Source organism: Columba livia, chromosome 1 (genome assembly GCF_036013475.1).
Source record: "Columba livia isolate bColLiv1 breed racing homer chromosome 1, bColLiv1.pat.W.v2, whole genome shotgun sequence".
In the NCBI taxonomy this organism is placed as follows: domain Eukaryota; kingdom Metazoa; phylum Chordata; class Aves; order Columbiformes; family Columbidae; genus Columba; species Columba livia.
Window position 1 is genome coordinate 155666855 of NC_088602.1, and position 15674 is coordinate 155682528.

A 15674-nucleotide genomic window follows, 5' to 3' on the forward strand; every position below is an offset into this window, starting at 1 on the left:
TCTTGGAAACTAAAGTTTTATGTCTTAGGGTGTTGGAGCTCTCTAAGGATCCACTCTCTTGTCAGGTGGAAAGAAGCAGTCTGTCTGTAAGACTTCAGTGATATCATCTGTATTTTCATAGCAAATGTAGTTCTTGCAGAAATCCCTTCCTCCAAAAAGAAACCTGTGGGTTTCCACAGTATTTGGTGCCTTTGCAGGTGATGAACCGGCTGTCAGACACATCCTTGTACCCAACTGTAACGAGTCCCTCTTGCATCTGGCAGTGCTACTGGCTCTTGCTAGTACTGATGAAGGGAGAATGTCTCTGGATTGTCTGGTGTAGGCACTTGGAAAGCCCCATCTCTTTGCAAAACCAGGCAAATCCAAAACTGTCTACTGACTTTATTGCATGTTGTATATTTATTTTGCAACCTTTGGAAATGGAAAGAGGAGCTTGCCTGGTGTCCTGTGGTTCCTTTGTGAGATGTCATGAGTTTGGGTATGTCAGTGATGTGCCCTTGTAGCCAAGAAGGCCAACGGTATCCTGGGGGTGCATGAAGAAAAATGTGGCCAGCAGGTCGAGAGTGGTTCTCCTACCCCTCTACTCTGCCCTGGTGAGGCCACATCTGGAGTGTGGCATCCAGTTCTGGGCTCTCCAGTTTAAGAAGGACAAAGAATTACTGGAGAGAGTCCAGCAGAGGGCTACGAAGATGATGAGGGGTCTGGAGCATCTTTCCTATGAAGAGAGAGTGAGGGAGCTGGGTCTGTTCAGCCTGGAGAAGAGAAGCTGAGACGGGATCTCATCGATGTTTATAAATATCTCAAGGGTAGGTGTCAACAGGATACGACCAGACTCCTTTCAGTGGTGTCCAGTGATAGGATGAGGGGCAATGGGCATAGGCTGAAGGACAGGAGATTCCATCTAAACATGAGGAGAAACTTCTTTACTTTGAGGGTGCCAGAGCACTGGAACAGGCTGCCCAGAGAGGTTGTGGAGTCTCCTTCTCTGGAGACATTCAGAACCTGCGTGGACGTATTCCTGGGCGATCTGCTCTGGTGAACCTGCAGATGGGTTGGACTGGGTGATCTCCAGAGGTCCCTTCCAACCCCAACCATTCTGTGATTCTATGTGCACCAAGGCGGTGTAGCCATGTCGGAGTTGGCAGCCTCTCCTGCTTTGCTTTCTCCCATCACTCCAGCACTGGCAAACTATGGTTCTGGTTGTGTGGTATAGCTCTGGCACTGGGGCTGCTCTTGAATGGCTCAGGGACCACAGGGATAACTGCTGTGGGCCTGGGCAACTTGGTTGCTTTCTTCAGACACGTAAGCCCATGTTCAGTGGTAACCGCTTTGAATAGGTCGCCTAGTGTATTAGCGCTTTGGTGATATTTTCAGTGACGTGTTTTTGTTGAATTGCTTAAAGCTGAAGAAAATGTTTTGCAGAATAAATGTATATGAATTATTTAGCAAATCTACTGCAAAATTTTGCTGCTCTTCCGAGGTGAGGAACCTTAGGAAATTGTTGTGGGAAGGGACAGTTCAAAACACTTGGTGGAGTTTTATCCTGCAGCTGCAGTACCCACAACTGGTTGTGCTGTGCCTCTTTGCAGCATCACCCATAACAGTGTGAATGTGACCTTTGGCTTTTTGGTGGAGGAAAAGAAAAAAAAAGTGAACTTTTTCATTGCATGCAACGACTGGTTCCTTCACTACCTTAGGGTCCTAGAATACCACTCTGTGTTCAAGACTTGGGTGATGTGGTTTTTCACTGAAGTAGTTGTTCATCTCCTGTACCAGTTACAGCCAGAATATACTGATTTTGGTGATCCTGAAAGGTCAGGGCCTCTTCTTTCGCAATTGATTTTTGTTGTTTGTGTGTTTTGTTTTGTTTGGTTTTGGAAACACGGATTCTGTGGTTCCAGCTTGTGGTTTTGTTTTTCTAGCCATCTCTGAAAACTGTTGGAGCATGAATTTGGGCTGTTCTCCGGCTGTCCCAAGGATGGTTTGGAAGCATTTCTGTCTTTTTTGTAAGGAGGCAAAATTCCCTTTAAGGTGTACAACAGAAAGGGTCGGCCACTATTTAGGTTTTATTTGGTTTAGCAGTGAATAAGTTACACACGGTTAAAAATAATTTTGGGGGCGTTTGTGATTTCTTATGTGGTTTTCTTATGAGACTAACTCTGTATTATTTTTAGAAAAACTTGTCTCTACAGGATCAAGGCATCTGCCTTTCTGTTTGGACAAAGGATCTGTAGATATGTTAGATCTCTGTAGCCTTTTAGTTCAAGTTGTGAACTCTTTTTTTCTTTTTTTTTTTTTCCCCCCTATGGAAAAAAAAAGCTTACTATTGATTCAGCTTTTTCTTAAATCTCCAAAATAGTAATAGTTTTGTTTTTAAAATGAAATTTTGATAGTTAATGACTCCTGCTTCAGTTTGTGTGTATGTGTATGTTAATTGCTTTTTATTTTGCTTTAAAACTACTCAGAAGCTTTTTATTTTAAGCCTATTTTTTACTTATTTTCAGTGCACAAAATGTTTTGAAATGCCTTTTTTTCTGTTTATGGAACAGTAAGAATTGTAAGAAGCTTGGAAGATAACTTTATATTTTTACTAATAATGTTTTATTAATCTACTTCATTTACAGGAAGCGGTCATCGGTCAAAACTTGCTTACCTCAGCAGAGACAAAAAATTAATGGGCAAAAGTACAGTGTGTAGGTAGGTAGCTATTTTCAGTGCACTTAAGGTTCTTCAAGGAGAACCTTATTCTAAGGGAGTGGGGTAGCTATCAAAACACAAGATTTTGCTCTTTAAAATATTCAGGCAACAATTTCAACTATGAGGTGTTGAAGGAAGTGGCTTTGAAGCATATTAATGTGCTTCCTACTTATAGGAGATTTTATTTAAAAGTGCGTTGGAATGATGCATATGTGCATTTGTGTGGTAGAAAGAAATTGAAACAAGTATATTTACTTTTGTAAGTTCCTTCAAGAATTTTGCAAATACTTTAAGACTTGCAAACAATTAATTCTTTCTGATAGTTTTCCCAAATTTGAACATAACTTACCTGATATAAGTTATAAAGGGACTGGGCATGAGCATCTTTGTTTTGTTGACTGTGTGTTACTACGTTCAGTGCATTGACATGTAGTGCAATAATTGTGGGTGGGAGAGTTCTGTACTTTGGTGTGTGAATAACAATCACATTTATCCCCTTAAATAAAGAAGTAAAAGAAATTATTGATTTAAATTTTCACATTAACATAGCCTGCTTTGCAAATAAATGTTCTTTGGAATCCGTAGTCTTCCTTCAGCTTGAATGGCAAAGGTTAAAAAAAAAATCCCCGAAAACAGCTCAGTTTTGTTCATACAGAAATGTCTGTTGTTAATATGTCAGGCTGACATTGCATTTAATTCAATAAAATAATATTTGAAAATGGAAGGTTCAGTTTCAGAACTGTTTTGTTTTATCTTTGTGTCACTGAAGTAAAAATTCAGTGGCTCTGTTTTTCATTGCAAGTCTCAAACTGTGATGCTATGTAATATAGCCAGTTCTTATATTTATGGCTTAAAAGTAGAGTGGCAAGGAGGTGACATTTCCAAATGAGGTGTTGTGACATTTTAAAAGTTAAAAGTTGTGAAATTCCTCTGAGTTAGGAAGGAATGTCAGCAGACTATGGACTGTGAGTTAATTAGAGCCTAGAAATTATTAAAAAAAAAAAAAAAAAAGTCAATTTGATAAGACGACATGAAGTTTAAAACATACAAGTTAACTTTGAGGTTTTGCCAAATAGTGCATTAAAGTAGCATGGACAAGTTCCCAGGAACATGTCATGACATGCCTAAGATTCATTAAAATAAGATGAGCAGAAGAGTCAGTAAACCTCAAGAATAGCTTGCATGTGTGATTACTCTGCTTTACATTTTGGCAATTTGTGTTTGAATTTAATGATACACTGTGGAAAGTCCCAGAAGTAATTTTGAAGAGTTTTTCCTTTCATTTGTCATGTATTGTTTGTTATGCTCAGTTAGGCTTCAGTTTGAGGATTTAAATGTGAATGTGGACTTTTCTCCTGTGCTTTTGTCCCAGAATCCCAAACTGGTTGGGAAAAAGTTATGCTTGGTGCAGGTTGGTTTCTTGTTCCTCAGATTAATTTATCAACGTGTTGCTTTTGCTTCCAAGGCAGTCTCCAGACTGCTTTGGCTTTCCTGGAGCAAAGCTGGGTAAGTAGTTTACCATTGGAGAGCGTGCCATTTCGCTAACAGTTTCTGAGAATGATTTTTGTGCCAAAGCATGTTTCTGTGAAGTCTCCCATGTAGTGCTTGAAAGAAGGTGAGATCTGAGCAGCTTGTAGTGTGGAATTACAGTTCCCTACACAGGCGAAGGCTCTGCTTTGAGAGCCAGTGTTTAAACTGCAGCAATGGAGTCTGCAGGTTGGTAACTGGGAGTTTGAGGAGTTGCAGTTCCATATAGCCTTGGTAGTGGGAAGACAGAAGGAAGGCAGGTGACTATTCTTGTTTATGAATGAATTTATTTATTTATTCTGAAGCAGGCAATAGGATCTCTTCTTAAAGCCAGAAATCACGGGGATGGATGCACACACCTGGGGCACGGGGAGTAGGGACTGGTATAGCTTCAGTGCTCCTACGCATGTGATTCAGGAGTGGCACTGCAGCCCTGATTATTTACATTTGTACTAGATCTGATACTTCATGAAGCAGTACCAGACAGACCTGTTTTGAAATACTGGATTCACAGATGAAAAGTCATTCGTTTATTGAGAGTAATCTATTCAGCTCTGTTCTTTTTGAAGTATTGAAGTGGGTTTATCTTGTAAAAGAAACCTGCTTTGGTTGTGCACTCTTCTCTCTCTGTTGCCTCTCTTTTCCAGTCCCTAGCACTTTTGATACCAAGTTTTACAGAAACCACTCACACAAGACTATACCTAGAGTATGTTTTGCTTCCCTTAAAAGTAGGTATTTTAGACCAGAACTTAGAGCTTTTTGTTTTTGTGAGAATGTTTTCAGATGGGGATTTTTGTTTGTATTAAATCCTTAAGAAAAGATGTGTTGCTTTGAACAATTATGAAGTATTAATGGTTTTATTTCAGAGACCCTGATTTAGAGGGTATGCCAGTTCCTATGAACATATATGGGGGAACAAACTATAAAATTCTACTTTGATGTAAAGTGTAAGACTGATTATAAAAGTTAGTAGTCTTTACAGAAATAAACTGGAGAGTCCTTGTAGAGAACAGCACACATGCTCTGCTCTTGATGAGAAGAAATTAGAAAGCATCAACACAGAGCAAAAGATCAGATAAGATGTTGGAAATCACTGGGTTCCCAGAGAGACTCCTATCTTTCCCCTTATTAAGCTAAGCCTCAGCTTTTCTTCCTTAGAAATTTGTTGGATCACTATAAATAGCTGAGATTTGAAATAATATTTCCTCTGAAAATTGTCAGAATTTATCAGAAGAAAGCAAGCTGTTAAACTGGAAAAAAAATAATAAAACGCAGAAAATAAAAATGACCAAGAATGCACTTTCTACTCTAACAGTAAAAAACCTATACAGTTTCGTTTCAATATTTTGACAATTAATCGGACTATAGACCTCCCAGGAAGCCCAGAAAAAATAATACATAGAGGATGCAGACAATACTTTCAAAGTTTGCAGAGCCATAGTATACTGAAAATCCTTTTAGAATTACTTTGTTTGTAAATAAGCTGAAATGTAGAAACTTTTAAGTCTTCAAGTTTATCTTTTAAAAGAAGATGCACAGCTTCTCAGTTTTATCTGATTAACTAGGTCTACACATGCCCAAAACAGCTATCTAAGCATTTCATCTAAGGTTTATCAGATTTATCTTTATTAAAAAAAAAAAAAGCCAGCTTCAGATTTTGCATCTTTTCTCTGCATATTTGTCATAGCTTTCCAACAGATTCTTTTCCTTTAGCATTATTTTCTTATAGCATTCTTATTGTAGTATTTGAATCATAAATGAACAGGTATTGGTCAATATTTCTTTTAAATTGAAATTTTAGATAGAGAGGTAACACTTGACATGACAAGCCTGAAGGCAGCAGTAGTTAAGATCTTTTAGGAACCATGGGTTTGTCGGGTTTTTGGTTTTGTTCTTTCCCAGCAAAAAGGCAGCTGAGCAGATAGAGCAGCACGGGGAGGTGCTGTGTGGCACTGGCACCCCATGGAGTGAAAGTGGGGTGGTTTATCTGATTACCACCTTCAGCTGTGTTCTTGCTTCTGGCCCAGAAGTGGCTGCACTCGCTGCAGGGATGGTTGGACCAAGCATGGAGCAAATCCTGTGTGAATTTCAGTATAGTCTACCAGGAGTAAATTGGTGGGTGGTATCTCAGTTGCTGCTTGTTCTGCAGTTTGTCAGCAGCTCCTGGGGAAGGGGCAAGATGGAAAAACTATGAAGGCAGCTGTATTGACTACCTTATTTCAGTCCACCTCTGCATGTGATCATTTACAAGTTGTACTTGCTTAATAGTGTTGTCCATCGTTACAGGGATTCATCCTTATGATAAAGTGAATTTTGGCGACAGGGTACTTGCCTTTCTTTGGTTGCTAAAACCTTGTTCTTCAGATACAGTTTCCTGGCTTTTAAGATACTGTAAATTGGGGCTGTGGCTATTACATAGTCTTACCCTTATAACTGGTGTAACCATGTAGCAAAGCTGCACATAGGAGCCAATTGGCTGAAAATTTAACAAGCCAGCCAAGAGCAGGACTGTGACTGTAAACTTCGCCTTGAAGAAGCCTTATACCATGTGAAAATCCTGTGCACTGAGGATTCACGCTGTAGTGAATCTTTAACTGAAGAAATAATTTTTTGAAATCTTCCTATGCAGCCCCTTAGTGTAAGAATTGTCCAGTGAATTTGTAGAAGCCACCTCTCTCTCACTTCAAAACAAAAAACTTGTTCGCCGTCCAGTTTTTGGAACTGCAGTCTGTAGTGGATCATGGTCATACATTTGTATTCCTCGCTCCCCATAACTAATATGCTGTCACTTTTAAACGGATTTTAGAGTGTCCTAAACAACCTTCCTGTTCTTGAACACTTCTTAAGTAAACTGCTTTCTGCCAACTATCAGTAGTATATCTATTTTACCTTGTTCTGCTTTCAGAGCTTTCGTCAGATATTTAGTGTATTGAGTCATCTAGACCTTCCTTTGCAGCTGCTCGACAGGATTCTGGTCAGTACTTGAGCAGCCGTGAGTGCTAAAGGATTCTCCTGGGAGTCTCAGTTTTTGAGGCAATTGGTTTTTCTGCAACAGAATTTGCTTGATAACTGTTAAAGTTAAGATTCCTAGAAAATCATTTGTTTGGACTCTGAATTCTATCTGCTTTTTACTTACTTGTGGGTGACCCAGGAAGCTCTTGAAGCTTTTTTTGGTTAAGAATGAGAAAGCTTTTGAGTATGATATGTATCCATTCACTATAAGGAATATATTTTTTTACTCTTTCATTCTTACTGCTGTACATTAAACGTATTGGTGTTTCTGAACTAGCTTTTTGAAGATAAATGCTCTGCAGAACTAGAAAAATATACTTCTTTTGTCTGTGGCTGGATTTTGGAAGTTGTGAATTGTGCACAGTGCTGGTGTGTGGGCTGTTTACTTACTTACACTGCCTCTAGGAATCTTTTTCTTTATAGCAATAAGCTTTTTGATATCTTTCTTTTTAAAAAGGAAGAAGGGTTAACAGAAGTGGTAAAGAATACATTTATTTTTTTAAAAAAAAAGCCTTTGGCACCACAGAGATTTGGAAACAATTGGTTTTTTTTTAAATTGTGACAGTCATGAAGGGGATCAAACACAAAGAATACTTCAGTATTTGTAAGTGCTTTTACTACTTGTAGTTTTTGAGAGCTAATTATTGTACACTTCTTGTCATTGAAAGAACTGTACTATGTGGGTGATGTTTTGTTTAATTTAAGAATAGTTATAAATTTGAGTAACGCGTAACGGCCTCCAGTTATCCAGTTTATAGTTTTGTGGTGAAATGTATCACCCTTCATTTTCTCACAGCCTGATGCTCAGAGAAAGATATATCCATACCTTTTAAGTGTTTATTTGGATTTCGACTGCATTTTTTTTTTTAATATTTAACTTATAGATAAATGTAGTGATCTGAAGTTTATTTTATGTTTTGAAATGTGCTAAAGAAATTAGTCTTCTCTCTTTCCTGAACAAGACTTAATGCTGGATCAAGGTTTCTTTTTAAAAGCAGTACTTTTAAGAGTCCTGCTTCAAGATTGTGCAGGGTGGAGAAGGCATTGTATCACTTAAAAAGCAAGAAGTTCTTCCAGGACTTGGCTGACCCTGAGAAGACTGGAAAGAATTTGGCATCAGATTGTGGTGTAATGATTTAAATCCATGTATTTTCCTCATCTGCAAAATGGGTAAAATGGGTTGAGACCGAAACTGATTTGAGTGTTTTGCTACTGCAATGCTAGATGAAAGCATATTAATGCTGCTGGGTAGGATAACTTTTGAATTTTATGAAACCAGCTGTAGGAAAAGAAAAACTGAAATCTCAGGCCTTGCATTTGCAAGCACTTCACCAACTACAAAACTTTTATTGTCAGCAAGGCTATATACATTAGCTGAAGACTGAGTAGTCTCGTTTTCAGTAAAACTAACTACTCTTTCATTTTTGATGAGAGCAGAATAATGGGGAAGTAATGTCCTGTTGCGTGTTTCACCAGGCTGTTGTGACGCTAAACATTGCTGTCCTGTCTTGGAGCTCTAAATACATGTGACTGTTTTCTGAGAAACTGTGGGGAAAGGTATGAGATGGAGGGGACCATCCCAGTCTGGGACTTGGGCCAGGTCTAAACAACATTTGCAGTCTGAGCTTAGACTGCCAGTTTGGGGTAGTTCTGTTTTAAAATATTATGGCATAAAGTCTGTCGCTTCAGAGGGGAGTTTCTTTAAAATGAAAAATGCATGTTATTTCACTTTCAGATATTTGAACAAAGTTTGCAGTACATGTTGAGCCAAAGTTTTACAATATGGGAGTCTGACTGGAGTCCACCTGCTTAAATGAGGGAGTGCATAGCTAGATTAATTCCTTTTTGACAACCTTAATGGAGAACAGAATTACTGAAGAGGTTTAAATTAAACATGTGGAAGATTAGTAGAGTAGAAAGACATGATAGGTGCATTTACTGCTTTATTAATTTTACTTACTGCTTATATTTGTAATAGCATGGTAGGTATCTCAGAGTGTCCAATTTATCTTTTCCAGCATGAAATAGTATCTAACTCTGAAAATTTTTTACTGAAATCAATTAATGCTTTAAATAATAAAAAATCAATGCAGAATTGTAGTTCAGCAATTTAAAGTTTTAAAAAGTTCCGATACTTTTTCATTATGTTTAGAACAAATTCAGTAATTTTGGCTTTTAAGACTGCGTCCTTGTTCTTTAGATATGATGTATAAACATCAAAGTTGTTTTGTCACATTTTATTTTACGGCTGAATCGGTACAGCTTTAATCACAGTATAGCCTGGCTGCGTAGTCAGGTGGTTACAAGAAACAGGCCCTGAAATATTTTGAGAAATATGCTTCCTAAAGCAACTTAAGGCTTTCATTAAAAAAAAAAAGAAGTAGCCAAAGGGTAGGAATCTCTAATTTTAAGTTCGCATTTTTGGGTTTGCCCTAAAGAGTCACAGGCTCTCCTAAGTATGTTTTAGGAGGATACACTTAAAAGCCATACATGAATTTAACTTTAACCTGTCTGTGCTCTTGGGAAATGTTTCTCCTTTTGCAGAACGTACCATTAGTCTGGAGGAGAGTCACTGAGAAGCAAGTATGCTGCCAGGAAGTTGTGGCAGCTCGTAAATGTTTCTTTCTCTTCAAGGATTCAATATATTAAACATACTTAATGTTTTGAATTTTCCAGTTGTATTTTAAGGTAAGACAAGATGTTTGATGTGCTCTGTGCATAGAATGAATTTTTTGGCCAGAATGTTCTCAGCTATTTCTATTTTTAGAATACCTCTGGAAAAAAAAAAAATAAACCCAAATCAAAAGGTACCCTGTCCTTAAAATTCAGCGTAAAGCAGAAATAGTGTTATTGCCTCTTTCTTGAGGATGCTTCAAACAAATGGTCAGCAGCTTACTTTAAATACTGTGTGTGTGAATGTACTGCTAGAAAAATCTTTAAAAATTAGTTGTGTTCTTCTTCAGTTGTCCTCTATCTTGTGATCCCTGAATGAAAAAAAACCCCAAACAACATACCTTATTTTTTTTTCCTCTTTTCCCTGGTAAAAGCCAGACTAGAAATGGATCTAGTACTAATTTACTTAATGTCAACAAACTCTGTCCAACTAATGAGGAAAAGAAAAAAAGCTATTCCTGTTGCTAGTCCATTAATCATGATCTGCTTGTGACTCTATAGCGCTTAGCTGCAGGAAATGCTTGGGAAACAGGGCTTATTTAAAATACAATGTTTTAGATTAACCAAACATGCAACTTTTGGCTGTATCCAGGAACGAATAGGTAGGCAGTGCTGCTCTTATAAAAAGTGAGTGGAATCAGTTGTTATGGGGGGTGGAGGGGCGGAGGGAGGTAACTGCAGTATTCCTGATAAGAGGAGCCTGTTCAGGATCCACATGGGATGAACATGGAAATGTCCTGGCTGGAGCAATGGTTTCCCATCTTTTAGCTGAAACATAGATGCAGAAATCTGACCTCCTGGCTAAGCATCTCAGTTGAAAGCAAATAAAAAGTCAAAGGAGTCCTATCCTTTAATCTTTGTTCTTCTCCCAGAGTACAAGTGATTTGATGTGGTGGAAGCATTTGAATCCTGAGATCATGAACTCAATCTGAATTACTTCAAAGTTTGCTTTTTCCTCTCAGTTTATAAGGTTTCTCTCTTTATCTGATACATAGTGCAAAAGTTTTTAAATGGTGAATGAACTAAAAACGGTGTTCAGTGAATAGATAAAGACTACTTAATAGTTCTTGTAACATAAATAATGTAATAAGGGTTAATATTTTACAGCAGTACAGGTCTAGAAAGCTTATCAATGGGCATTTTTGGCTTCAGATGAATCGGATGTGTAGGAGCCATTAAGAAATATTGTTCGAGGACTGTGTAAGGTAATGACTTTACAGGGAAAGCTGGAGGATACTTAGCAGGTGGAATGATACCAGATGTGCTTAAATGTGATACAAGGGACCCACATCAAGATTAGCAGAAAGAGAAAAAACACTATCCCAGTGACACAGAGCTTGCATGGTCTTTTTGCTTGCTCATGGAAAAGTGTATCAACACTGTCCTCCTAACACTGCTGGAGCTTCACAGCTGCACTATCAGAAACCATCTTCCCTTGCTTGGGAAGCCCAGATGACCTTTGTGTTTCTGACCCATCCTCTGTGGTCCACATGCTGACACCCCCTGCCCTGCCAGTATTGCTCCTGCCAGTCTGCAGTTTTTTGTCCCTTGGAGGGATAAAGCGTCCCAAAGACCTTTGGGAGTATTGTTTTTTCTTTCCTCACCACCAGCTTTCTGTGTAAAAGTTTCTGATTTGGCAAATGCAAGAAATTCAGCGAAGGTTTTGAAGCAGTGGGATGCACTTTACATGTAAATTAAAAGGCTTTAAGTTGTACAAAATGGTTAAGATGTTTGGCTGTCAGTACACAAGCTTTTGGTTTCGCGTGCCACTTTTATTTAAAGCCATTTTATTTTAACTGTGTCTTATCATTTAGGAGGCTTAAGTATGTACTTTTTTTTTTTTCCTTCTATGTATTATATAGTGTCACATTAGGCTGGTGTGTCACTAGATGTCCAGATGTTTTAAAAAGAGGAAATGTAATGAAGCTTGCAGATGAATTTGTAGAGGAACACATAGTTGTCTGTTGTGAAGCACCGAAAAGTAGACCCTTTGTAGTGGTGTTGACAATCAAATATGTATCTGTCCTCCACATGAGCAAATAGCTTTTCTCACTATCCTAAGTTGTAGCAGGGAGCTGGTTTGCAAAGCAGTTAAGATCTCTTTCTTGTGAGAAGTATCAGCTACTAATGTACTAGTTACAGTGGGTATAGTTCAGAAAAATGGTTACCACTTTATTTCAGTGTAAAATAGTGTTTGTATGTTTGTCTCACAAGGGTTTTCTTTTGTTTTTGTATCTTCTTAGGGGACTTACCAACGTAAAAGGTTTCTGAGATGCTCCTTGTTTATGAAACCTTCGTATAATTTCTGTAATACTGGGTTTTGAACTAGATTAGCACCTGGTTTGTTTTCCAGTTTAAGCTCTGTTGGTCCATGTCTGCATCATCTGAGTTGTCTGTTCTAAGTGGAGGAAGGTTTTGAGTAGCCAGCAGTGATACCAAACATTGGAGATAGTGGAGTGTCTCATGTTGATATTAAAGCTGTAACTCTTTGTAGAGGAGAAATATTTTAGCATAGCAAATCCCTTTATTGTAAAGCTGAAGGCCAACCTGCTTAGTCTTAGTTAACTCGATGTTCTTATTGCTCTTAAAAATGTGTTTTGTGAATACGTGATGACTAATTAATACCAATGAAGAATGAAAACCTCCTAAAGAATGGTGGTTGGTTTTGTTTGTTGTGTTTGTTGTTTCTGTGTGTTTGTTGTTTTTTGTTTGTTTTCCTTAAGCTGTTCTGAACTTTTAGTCAAAAAAAATACTTAATTTCTTTGCAGTTTTTATGTGTTTATCCTGTCTGTGGATTCTATGAATTTAGGTGTTAGAACTCCAAACTTAAGTCTCTTTATAGGAGTGCATTTATGTCCCTTGAGGACCTTTTTTCTGCTATATGCCTATATACGTATCACAGAACATACACTAGCAAAACAACTGTCCTGTTCTGGTGCATTCTAGCAGAAGGGGAATACATTAAAGAGAGAGTTGATAGTACCAGTACTCTGACAGCAGACTGGAATTTTCCTGTTGAAATCCCCTTTTTTCTGTTGCTTATACAAATTTCAGCCATCTTTTCAGACTAAAACTTCTTGTTCCCTATATCTGCTTCACCTTGTTTTCTTGCACCCCTCATGTTTTTGGCTGAAGTTATGTAAATTATAACTAGTTCCACAACTTCATGCCGGAGTGAGTTTTTAGAAAAGCAAGTGCAAATTTCTTTAACTGTTGACTTTTTGTCACTATTACCTTTTTTTGCCTCCATGAGAAATGCATAGGATCTGTCACAGTTCTAAGCCTTAGAGAAGAACAATTTACTTAGTAAGATTTTGTTTTATGGATTCATTTCTCAGTAAAGTGATGCAGCTTTGGGGCTGCACTTACTGTCATGCAAGTTTGGCCACATGCAGAATTTGCTGCAGCATAATTCTGCTGAATGCAGAACTTATATTTTTGTGAGTTTGCTCTGAGTATCGCAATGTTTAGGAAAATGCCAAGTTCCAACATCTTTCTCTTAGGACTGGATGGAATGATATGATTTTGTTATTTCTGAAGAACGTAATGTAGTAGCTGATTTCCTAGTCTTTTAATGTTGGGCTTTACCATTGCATATGCCCTATTAAAGAACTCTCTGGAGTGCATCTGAGTAGATCTACAGTTTCTAACTGGGTAAAGTACCTTTATTTTATTAAAAAAAAACCCCATACCACAAAGCAACAAAAAAAGGCAAGCCCAGGAATGATACTGGAGATAAAATAGACTAACTTACTGAATTAGGGGATATCTTATTCTAATTTGATATAAAAGGGTACTTCCTGAAATACAGCAAAACTTGTTTTGTTTACAGAAAATACTTCAAAAGCACTAATACAGTCCATATGGCAAAATGCAATGTTAAATTCGAAAACCAATTTTTAGTTAAAACAGCAAGTAGTTTTCAACCAGTGCAATTCTGAATTACCTAACGGGATGAGTCAGAGGTTATCAAACTAAAGTAAACAGGATGTTGTCATTCTAATGTGTTCCAGTGGCCATTTTTCTTATCGTTGAGGTGCAAAATACTGATTGAAAGATACTCAGAGAATAAACTTCTTAGGAGGCAAGAGAAGTGCCACTCTAGTAATAAGTTTATTATGAGAACACGTGAAGCAAATTTTATTATCTTTCCAGAATTGAATTTTGGTTTTTGCATATTTATTTACAAACTTGACAGCTGAATTTCTCTTTTCTGAGACTGACCCATTTCCATATTAACCAAATACCAGTTTTCATAGACGGGTTTACTTGTAATAGTTACCAGGAATGCAAGTTTTCCTGTTGTTTTGTGTGCTTCTTTACTTGTTTATTTGGCTTATTTTATTGTCCCATTACAACATAGGTACTTCAGAAGCCTGTTTGGTTTCTGAACTTGATTTTGATTAAGTCTGGCTTCTTAGAATAACTGATCTCTTCCTTGATGATGTTCACACAAAAAAAAATCAGTAATGTGGTACACAGTGTATATTTAGCTGACAATTGTCTTGATGGATCATCAACTGAGAACATACTTTAAAAGTTACTTTTTGTTTACAAATTGAACTCTTTTTTTTAAACATATTATGGCTGAGGAGTGTCATAAGTAGATAACAAGAGTATGGCAGTACATCAGTTATTTTCAAGATTCTTGCTGTTGCTCACTGCATGCGTATTTAAAATAGTATTGAATTGAAAAGTATGAGACAACATGAGGCACGATTGTCATGTCTTTCTAAAATGCAATAATCTTTCATGGTGAAACCTTACAGTTGAAGGGCATTGCACAGCCAAATGTGTAGCATTTTACAATAGCAATCAGAAATGCTGTGTTAAATTGAATCTAGAACCATTATTATACTTGAATGGACTGTAAATACTACAAATGACTAGAAGCATCAAGAAGAGAGAAAGTGGGTAAATATACCCACATTTTGGATAGGGTCTTGAGGGTGATATATTAGTTTGGTTTGGTTTGGGTGTGTGTTTGAAGTTTTTTTTTCTTCTCTTATTGAGTAAATATTATTTGTAATATTATCAGACAAGTAATAGTTGTTCCTGGTTTACAAAATCCTTAAACCATATCTTTGACAGATAATCCAGCTGTGTGTTTTACAGCATGTGTGTGGGTATGCGTATGTGTGCTGTTAGTCAGGACTTGTGACTCTTGTTGCCACGTTTACAAAGGAGATGCTCCTGCTTCTCCTCAGGTCACATCACTAAATAAGGTAGAACACACTTGGCATCTTCTTGGTCTCTCCCCACAGCTGCTACAAGTAGAGTGCCAGGTCATTGGCTCCCCTGGTCACTTTTGCAGATCCCTGATGTCTTTCTCATGTTTGAATTGTCTTTCTTGTGCGTATTTGGGCTCTATTGAATGGTGTGTCTTTTGCACTGAGAAATAAGATCATAAACAGTAGCAGTTTTTACTATAAAATAAATCTATGTTATCTTTTGCCAACTGATGGAATTCCAAATTCACAGAATCACAGAATGTCAGGGATTCGAAGGGACCTCGAAAGGTCATCTAGTCCAATCCCCCTGCTGGAGCAGGAACACCCAGATGAGGTTACACAGGAAGGTGTCCAGGTGGGTTTTGAATGTCTCCAGAGTAGGAGACTCCACAACCTCCCTGGGCAGCCTGTTCCAATGCTGTGGCACCCTCGCTGTGAAGAAGTTTCTTCTCATATTTAAGTTGAACCTCTTGTGTTCCAGTTTGTACCCATTGCCCCTTGTTTTATCACTGGTTGTCACTGAGAAGAGCCTGG

General features: G+C 37.8%; 1 protein-coding gene across 3 annotated transcripts in view; it reads left to right on the forward strand.

Annotated features, from left to right (window-relative positions):
- Nucleotides 1-15674, forward strand: part of CNOT2 (CCR4-NOT transcription complex subunit 2) — a 90292-nt gene that overhangs the window by 28749 nt on the left and 45869 nt on the right. For 2 of the 3 annotated variants that reach the window (XM_065040290.1, XM_065040294.1), the window contains exon 2: nt 2625-2697. The exons of the other annotated variant lie outside the window; for it this stretch is intronic. The gene's annotated coding sequence lies outside the window, so the exon portion shown is untranslated. The remainder of the gene's footprint in view (nt 1-2624; nt 2698-15674) is intronic. 3 annotated transcript variants of the gene reach the window in all.